An 8,292-nucleotide genomic window follows, 5' to 3' on the forward strand; every position below is an offset into this window, starting at 1 on the left:
TAGTTTCTTATATGTCACCAACTTCACTCTCCTTAGCACTGAAGATCTCAGAAATAAAAGGCATTTTTCAGAATCGCCTGTTTTATAGAGTATTTGGTTATATATCACCAATGACAGTAAATTTAGAGGCTAAGGATAAATACCATCTATTCTTCTTTAAAAACTATTTCAGGAAGATACATGCACACAAGGTGAGTTCTTTGGAATCACTTGCCACCAGCTATGGTTGGTGGAAACTGTACCCTTTAAGGCTGCTGAGATATTCTGCAGATTTCATGTGATTTCACTGTAAAATACCACTTTCTACCAGTCACCTTCACCCCCTTTTAACCCATTATGCTTAAAATAATAAGAAATTCTTCTGTGTTCTGTACACACTTCAGAATTTCATGTATGGGTAAGAGTGTGGGTTCTCAAGTTATAAGGGTGTCAATCTACCATCTCTCTTCACTATGATGCACTAGTTTTATCCATAGTAAAGCCTAATTTTAAATTAACAGCATAAGTGTTTACTTTGGAATAACAGTAATCTGTGCCTAATAAGTCTGTTGGGTGAAGCGTGTTTGTGTCTGTCTGTGTGTGTGTAGAATATTATATATTTACAATCGACATCTAGAAGAATGATTATAGTTATTTTATTACCATTTATTATAAGATTTCTTTCTATTAGCATGACAAATTCTCTTTGATCATACCTAGATTGTGGCACTTCTAATGCCTCTTCACCTCCTTATAGTCCAGAGCTAACTAGCTATTTCTCTACTACAAGTTCGATTCAGGCTACTTTCTATTTCAATTGCATATTTATTTCTACCTTTTTGTATGTGTTCATTTACTTATCACTGAAAGTCTTCTCCTGCTCTTTTCTCTTTGTCTAATACAAATTATTTTTGAAGGTCCAACTGAATGCAATTTACAGGTATAAAAAATCAAAAAGCCATTAATTTCAACTATGTGATTAATTTCTTTTTTATCAGCATACATACACTCAAGTCAATCTCTCTATAATTTTTATATATTTGCATTGTGTTTTCATGACAATTGTTAGTTGAACTCCACAATATTACTTTTGAGTGTAAGGTGCATTACCTTTGTTCATAGTGTTTTGTGTCTACATTCATGACACAGATAAAAAGAAAGTCATTTTATAATACAGCCAAAAAAAAAACAAAACAAAACAGTGAAAACAGACAAAAATAAAAACAGAAACAAGTGAAACATAACACTTTTTAACTTTGATTTTAAAAATTATTCCTCAGTATTTATCACACGTATATGCACATAGCAGGTGTTCAACATATCATCTTTAATGAAGTTAATAAGAAAAAGCAAGTAAAATTGTGTTTAAAAATACATTATTTGTGTTTGATTAAACTCTGTATTTCTATGTGCGAGAATGCGTGAAAGAGATAAACTCCAGAATTAAAGACAGTTGGCTTTGAGTATCAACAGTTCCAGACATGCCAAATTTCTAATATCGAAATATGATATAAAAGGAGTTGATTTCATAATTGATGATTGATTTTTATGACTTTAAAAAAATTCACATGTTGGCCAGGTGTGGTGTGGTGGCTCATGCCTGTAACTCTAGCACTTTGGGAGGCAGAGGCGGGTAGATTGCCCTGAGGTTACAGGTTTGAGACCATCCTGAGCAAGAGCAAGACCCCATCTCTAAAAATAGCCAGGCATTGTGGCAAGCACCTGTAGTCCCAGCTAACTGGGAGGCTGAGGCAGGAAAATTGCTTGAGCCCAAGAGTTGGAGGTTGCTATGAGCTATGACACCAGGGTACTCTACCAAGGATGAGAAAGTGAAATTCTGTCTCAAAAACAAACAAACAACAACAACAAAAAAACAAAACTCCTGTGTCAGTTAGATCTCTTATATTAGTATCTGTTTCTTCGTTCATCATTTAGATTACTGAAATACAAGCCATAACCAGAGGAGGAGGAATATTGGTAGTTATACAATGTGCAATCACTTTAAATAGGCCACAATAAAGACATACATAGAGTGGTTTGAGGACACAAAAAAGTGCTGATCTTTGTCTTGTGAATGCGGTATTTGTGTGATTGAGCATGTGGCCTTTTGTGAGTTTAATATTAAAAGAGGATTTCCAAACATGCACAGATATATTGCATTGAGGTTAAGTGTGTTTCCACTCTGCAATATAATTAATCATACAGAAATTTCCTAATATTGGTTTAGAATCTGATGTTTTAGGCATAAGCAAAAATTAAAAAAATGAATTGTGATTGTTTAACATATACATTATCACGTCTGTATTTTAGGAGGATACATTCTTCAACATGAATTTTAGTTTTGTGATACCTAGCTTTTATTATAGTCAATGCCATCTACGGTTTCAGAGAACATTGGTGGCCAGATGAAACATCTATCATCTCGGAGAGAGAGAGTGCGCTCGGCTTTGCTGTTAGAAAAATGCCCCCCAGAGTTAACGACTGTGTTTTCAAGTCCACATGACTATACTGTAAGACGAAGTTATGATTTGCTAATTGCAAATAAAGACATTAGAAAGGCTAATTAAAGCGAAGTCAATCAGTCTGAATAAGAGCCCTTTATCCTTCTCTCTTACTTTCTTATTCAAGAATGTAAATCAAATATGACGGCTAAGTATTCACCTTAGTTTAGTAAATAATATGATCTTGTGGAAGAAAGTATTTACATCATGTTTTGATTTAGTTTTTAATATTTTAGTTTGAAATTCATTAGATCCTGTGTGTATATATGATGTGTATGTATCTAGATGTGCTTGAAATAGACACTTCTTTCTAAATATGTGTATAATTTATGGCACTTTTATTACATGTAACTGAAATCCCAATATAATAGTAGTTTGAAGAAAACAGAAGTTTTTCTTTGTAATGTAAATAAACTTCCAAGGTTGTAGGACTAGAGTGACAGTTCTGTGGTATCTTTCTTCACTCAGGCTTCGATAATTTATTCTACAGTTTTGTGACTTACTAGTGAAGTCAGTAGATATTATGATAATATAATGAAGAAAATCTAAAGGGTTTAAGTTGTTTTAAATGATGAAATGCTATTTACAATAAAATATCAATATCATGGCTAATTTTATCCATATGAAATATTGTAGAGCCCTTCTAACTGTGCTAGGGATATACAAAGCACTGTGTGAGAGATTGTTACATTAAAAAGATTAAGGTAGAAATTTATCCAAGAAACTATTCCTCTGGTTTTCCATAATCATCATGAATGCAGAGACTATTTTCACTTAGGTTTTCCAAGTGATTTTGGGATAACTAATAAAATTTATAATAAAGGTCCAATGGACCTCTGTATATACATAACATTGGACAATATAATTGCAATCCAAAATGGGAGGGTATGTATAAGAAAACAACTTCAAGAAAAGAAAACTAACAGGTTTAAATAACCTTTTCCTTCAAAGGAACATACTGACACTTTGACTCACACCAGAAAAGTTGTTTAAGGGAAATATCTTTTGTCATACAGACCACAAAGTTAAGCCTTTGAGGGGATCCCACAGCTGCATGGATTTTCTGAAAAAAAGCAGAAAAAGAAAAATGGAAATTTTTGTGTGCAATCTTTTGTAAGCTTCTTTACTACCACAAGTTTAAACATCCACATAAGTAATGGGTGAAAACAGACAAAGAAATAATTAGAAATTCTTAGAAATTGTACTTAGACATTCTTTGGAAAAAAAGCACCTGTAATTCACATTTATTAAAAAATAATTATATTTTTGGTATTCCTTAAGTTGTTAATTTTTCAGAAGTGAGAATACTCCGTGCCTTTCTCCAACGCATTGCCGTTTATCATTAGGTTGTGTTCACGGTCTGTTAGTCAGTTTCGCTCCTTGTGACAGTGCTGTATCCAAGCCGACTTCAATTAGTGGCTTACTAAAATTTGTGAGACATGGCGTCGAGTGATTCATTAAAGCCAGCTTATATCAGATCAAATGAATTAATGCGAGTCACTAATTATATCAAAATAAGAAATCTATTTATTCTTGGCATAACTTACTCCTCATTCCTTTCTCTCCATTGAATTTTATTACCTAGCACGGCATGTCTTCCTTTTCTCTTTCCAAGCCTTTCAGCTTTCTAAATAGCTAGTTGTGGAAAATAATTTTAGGTAATTATTGACAAACGTTTGCCACTTGTTATTTCTCAGCAAGATTCAAATTCTGTTCAGGTATCTAGTCACCATTGGCTTCAGGTGATGTGAACCCGAGTCCAGTTGAAGTTTGGAATTATAATTATTCTACTTCAGTCATAGTCATTCTGTTCTCATTGATAGTGATGAAAATTTTGCAAAAGAAGTATTTGCACATTTACAGATAAGAGAAAATACATTGAGAAAATTCTTGGGATTGATTTCCCTTATTTCTACAGAGTATGAACCTGTTGGGAATAGATATTTTTAGGATTCTAATGATGAATGGAATTGCTGTAGTTCTCCTACAACCATCAGAAGAGCCACCTAAAAAAATTATGCCAAAGAGGGCAACTTGAAAAAACACAAAGTGAAAATCTGAAAGTAATGGAAAGCCCCACTTTGGTCAAAGTGGAATTTTATGGATTCTCGAATTTTGTTGTAGCCTAAAATCATTTTATACAGTTTTTTTTTGTTGTTGGAGTGAGGCATATTTTAAATATAACATGATGAAATTTATTTGTAAATAATCATCATTTGCCCACAACGATAATTTTCTACACCATAAAAATTCCCTCGTTCTCAGAAAAAAGAAGTGATCTAGAGTTAATAAACAGTAATTCTAAATGTTCATAGACATCAAAGTCTACAAGTTCAAAAATGACTGTAACCATTTTGCAACATAGAGATCTAATTAAAGACTGCAAACTTCATTTAAATAAAAATAGAAATCATTCTAATTGAAAGAAAAACAATGCAGTATTTATTAATTTTTTATTTTTTACTGGGGCTGGGTTTGAATCCACCACCTCCAGTATATGGGGCCAGCGCCCTACTCCTTTGAGCCACAGGCGCTGCCTGCAGTATTTATTAATGTTTAATATAACAGTTTAAACTTTTGTCTTTCAAGAGGGTAATACTGACCAACCATGAATGGTTATTTATAGTTATTTTTAAAGGGATTCATTGACAGAAGTTTAAAATTTTACTTTCTCAGTGGTATTAGACACACTTCAAGTGCTCAGTAGTCAAATGAAGTTAGTGTCCCTCAGAACACACATAGAATGTTTCCATTAACACAGAAAGCCTAACAGATTGGGCTGATCTCCATCAAAGATCAGCAAGAACTGTGTTTTTGTGAACACAGTTATGTCCAGATTGGCTGGATTGTTTATGGAAGTCTTTATACTACATTGGCAGAATTCAGGTGTTGCAGCAGAGACTTTATCATCTGCAAAGCCTAAAATATTGGTAATTGGAATTGTGGGACTGAGGAAGAAACTTTCTCTTTCCCCAAAAGTTCACTGAAAACATCAGTCAAATCACAATGGAAGCAAATTAATAAGAAAAAGAGGCTTATCTACTGGGCACACTGAGGAAATCACGGAGTGATTACCCCATATCCCAGTGGGGTCCAGAAATTTGTGTATCCTCCTTTTAGAGGAGTGGAGGAGGTCAGGCATGTAGATAATTATTGTGAAGGGCAATAAATGGTTGTTAGAAAGATAAATATGTGGGACAAACATATTAATTCTTAAATTAGCCTGAGAGAGGGGTGTTATATGCATATTATGTTTAAAATGATTTGGGCCAGGGTTGGTCACATTCTTGATTTTCTTTCCTGCAATATTTTGAGACAACAGGGCAGGGTAGGGAAGTCAGTTGTTCTTTTCATCGGCCTATTTGGTTATAGAGATAAAGAGAAAGACCCTCAAAGGGCTGCTCATCTTTAAGGGCCTGTATTCAAAATAATATTAATACCAAGAGGTCATATTTGGGGGTGAAATTTCCTAAACTATTTCAGAATTGTTAAAGAAAAAATCAGCTGACACACGATCTAAATTAATTGCCTTGTCTCCTAAACAGAAGAAACATAGATTGAGTGTAATAATCCCATGTAACCATTTTCTTAGAGAAAAGAGTAAAGCCAAATAATTGGTATCATCACAAAGGATTGAAGAATATAATGTTTATTTGAATCATGGCATATATTTTTTATTCATCAATCTTCACAACATTTAGGATAAAAATATGAGATATTTAAAAGCCTATAAATTTAAAAAGGGGAACTTAAAAATATGAAAACACATCCAGTGTCTGTTTGATTTTGGCATATTTCACAAACTCGTTTGTTATGTATTTAATATTTGCAGAGTATTTTAATTCCTCCCTGGGGACTGTTCTCATCATCTGTTCAAGAAATCATTTTTATATTGCCAATCTTTAGCAATAAGGCCAACTGAAAGCGACTCACTTCTTGCACCTGCAAAGATTCTCTGTTTGTAGAATATAAATTGACTTAGATTTATAGTTTTATCATTGTGAGAAAACCCCAAATCTCTTCTGTATCTTGAATAATGAGAAATGTTGCATAATCAAAAAAGTTGATTACAAGTGAAATTGACTTATCCCCACAAACAAAGCATTTTAGGAATTTTTAAAATTACAAGTATTTTTTGCCCAATCTCCTAGGATCTTGACTTCAAGTTTTGCTGAGACAGCTAATTTTAAGATCTGTTTTGACTTCAGTACATGCCTAAAAAGTGGATTTGCTAAGAGTGAATGTAATCAAAACATGAGAAGCATTATCATTCATTACTGACCACTTTAGATATGGTGTGTCATGATAAAGGGAATTAGGTTTTTCAGACTACCTTCCTTTAATTTTGCATTCTCACTATTGGCGTTTACAAGCTGTATAAACCACAGCAATATGTTATTTAGGGTACAAGCTAAGATATTGCAACAAACATACATGTATGGAAATTACAGCAAATGTGTATTCTGTATACAACGTGAAAATTGAGGTATCTAAGAAAGATGTTATTACTTAGTAGGACAAAATTCTAGATTCGAACACTATTGAGCAGTCCATATAGAAGGACTCTTTCACAATGCAAGAATGTTTTTATTTTTCCATCTATTGTATGTTGTACTATTCTTCATGGTGAAACGATACTTGATAAAGTCTTCATTCCTATAGAAAGAGTCATAAGGAACAACAGAGGAACTAACAGTTTTCTTTTAAGTAAGTGACAAATAAGTCGAGTACATTATAAATAATAATTTCATTTCATTGTTAGAACTTATTTAAATGGATAGAAACGTCTTTAATGTAAGAACTGGGATTTTAGAAGCTACCTAAGAAAGCAACCAGTTTGGGAAAAAAGTATTAAATAACCATTATTTGATCATCCTCAGTTTTCTTATCTTTACAATCTGTGTACCTGGGCATCAATTTGTTGTGACCAGGAAACATGTAAATATGTGCAGTGTCTTTGGAAGGGCACTTGATACTTGATACACACTAAGTCCATAATATTTTCATGTTGTTTTTCATTTTTCTGTGAAAGGCCTCCTTATATAAAGTCAATAAATAATAATAGTATTTTATTTATTGAAATTATACATATAAAGTCATTTTAAAAAATCAATGAAGAAAAAAATGATTTGAAAAAATCAGTAAAAAATTATTATTTACTATTTATTTTTAATCATTTTGTTGATGTGCAATTGGCATATAAATAGGTGTACATATTCAATGTGTACACCTCAGTGGCTTTGGGAATTTGCATGTATACCTGAAGAATCACCACTATTAAAGCCATAAGTACATTTATAATATGACATAGTTTTCTCTTACCCTCATTATTACTAGTACTGTTATTATTTGTCTTTGTTAAAAACACTTAACACAAGAAATAACATCATTGTCAATTTTAAGTATAAAATATAGTGCTGTTAGCTACAGGCAATATACTGTAGAGTAAATATTCAGAATTTATCTTGCATAACTGAAACTTCGTAGCATTTAATCCCCGCCCCTGGCATCCATCCCTTGGCACCAACCATTCTATGCCCTGATGTTATGAGTGTGACTATTTTAGATTGTACATAGACGTGAGATACTACAGTATTTGACTGTTTCTGGCTTACTTGATTAAACATAATGCCTTCCAGGTTTATCCATGTGGTTGAAGTGGGAGAATTTTCTTAAGGCTGAAAAATCCCCCATTATAAGTATACAACATAAATTTTAAATGTATTCATTCATTCATGGACATGTAGGTTGTTTCCATAGCGTGGCTACTGTGAATAATACTACAGTGACTATACATATATATATATATATA

The sequence above is a fragment of the Otolemur garnettii genome, unplaced genomic scaffold (genome assembly GCF_000181295.1).
Source record: "Otolemur garnettii isolate 467f Iridium unplaced genomic scaffold, OtoGar3 scaffold00040, whole genome shotgun sequence".
Classification (NCBI taxonomy): Eukaryota; Metazoa; Chordata; class Mammalia; order Primates; family Galagidae; genus Otolemur; species Otolemur garnettii.